Here is a 1,809-nt window from a genome sequence, read left to right on the forward strand (position 1 = left end):
CAGCACGAAGCTTGGAACTCATGACACAGATATTTAGAAAATGCAGGTACAACCACAGGTAGTGCATTAACAGTGACAATCTGAACATTCCAGCAGGGGGATGGGGCAAGTTCCCCCTTCTAGACCAAGGGCCACTTGCTGCAACTAATGATTCCCAGTGTTAAGATGGATAACAATATTTGTTACAGACAGGTTCTATTTAGGTTCAAACAGGAATGCTTATTAATAGACCTAGCTCACCTAGCTAAATCTGATTTTTTTTCTAAAAAAGCATTTTGTCAAATATATGCATTTTGCTGAGGAAAGATAGACTGTCCTGTATACTCCACCAAGCAAAGCTGACTTCTAATAAATCAATGATAGGGGTTATGAAAGTATGCCTACGGTTCATTTTAAGAGTTTTCAAGGCTTCACCTTCCAAATAGATGTTAGATTTACTCATACATCAATCAGCAGTAAAGTCCAGAATAGTTAGGGCAACTGCTGCATTTCCAAAATTCAGTACAGTTAAGCAATCCCACCTGATTAACTTGAACACCAAAATAAAGAAGTTATGTTTTATGTGTCCTCTTATATGGAGGAAAGGTAAAAAAAGAGAGAGTCAGTCCAATGCAACCTGAATAGATTTAAAATAATGAAGAGTTCTAAGAACATGTGCAACTACCTACATTATAAGTAATGCAGACGAAGAGATGGACATATTTGGCTAGTTATGCCCACTTATAGGGTAGCTAAACAAGCATTTATTTTGTGATTCCAGAGATAGAGATGGCCTCAACATTCACAATGTAGCACAAAAATGGATGAAGCAGTAATATTATGTATGTATTTATAAATCCAGGATTAACCCCAGGACAGATTACCATTTGACTTCTTCTGTATAAACCTAATGGTGTAAAAAGAACAATAATGATCTGAATGAAGGAGACTGTAGCAAATTCAAATTAGATCCATGATAAGAATAAATTTTACTTAAAATACATATGTTTCTGTTTCAGACAACTTCTTTAAAGGAGCATGAGGAATCTCATCTGATGCTTAACATAGTGAACAATAAGTAGGGAAAAAGATGGTGGGTAACAGGTGGACTGTTGAAAGCAATAAAGAGGAGTAACTCACTGTTCAATTGCATAATCCAGTATCCTATTCATCATGTTTACCATTGTAACTCACTATTGGATAAGGGCCCTCACATGGTAAATTCCATTAAGATTGCCAGTTCTGTAATGATTTGGTCAAAGTATAATAAAATACCTGACCTGGAATTAAATGCAATGACATTCCCAAGAAGGTGTATAAATAATTATGATTAAAAGAGAAACAATGAATCTGCGTTTCTCCCACGCACTCATATAAGAAACCTGGCACATTAAGATGAACTGAACACAGGGCCAAATTTCTGCTTGGCACTGTATCAGCTTAACATTATCTCTAGGCTGACTATCCATGAAATAACCATCACTTGGCAAAAGCATCTTAACTTTTATTTCCTACACAGTTTTAACACATAATAGGCTAATAACTTGTTACTAAGAGAAACAGTTGTAAAGTACTGCCCCCAAGGTTCAAACTGCATGTTACTTGCTAAAGTCATGAGTTGCGCAATTTAAGCTATTTGCAATTCTTGGAAATTTTACAACAGTTCCTATTCTGCATATCAGAATGCTGTAATTTGTCACAATGCTCTTTATATAAACTGAAGCTTTAAGTGGGGAAAAAAAGAAAACTATAGGCAGATGAGATGAGATGCTGGTATGTGTGGCAGGGCACTTAATGTGCCTGCCACTTTAAGAGGTCAAGCAGCCTGCA

The sequence above is a fragment of the Gavialis gangeticus genome, unplaced genomic scaffold (genome assembly GCF_001723915.1).
Source record: "Gavialis gangeticus isolate Ggan-Ray unplaced genomic scaffold, GavGan_comp1, whole genome shotgun sequence".
In the NCBI taxonomy this organism is placed as follows: Eukaryota; Metazoa; Chordata; order Crocodylia; family Gavialidae; genus Gavialis; species Gavialis gangeticus.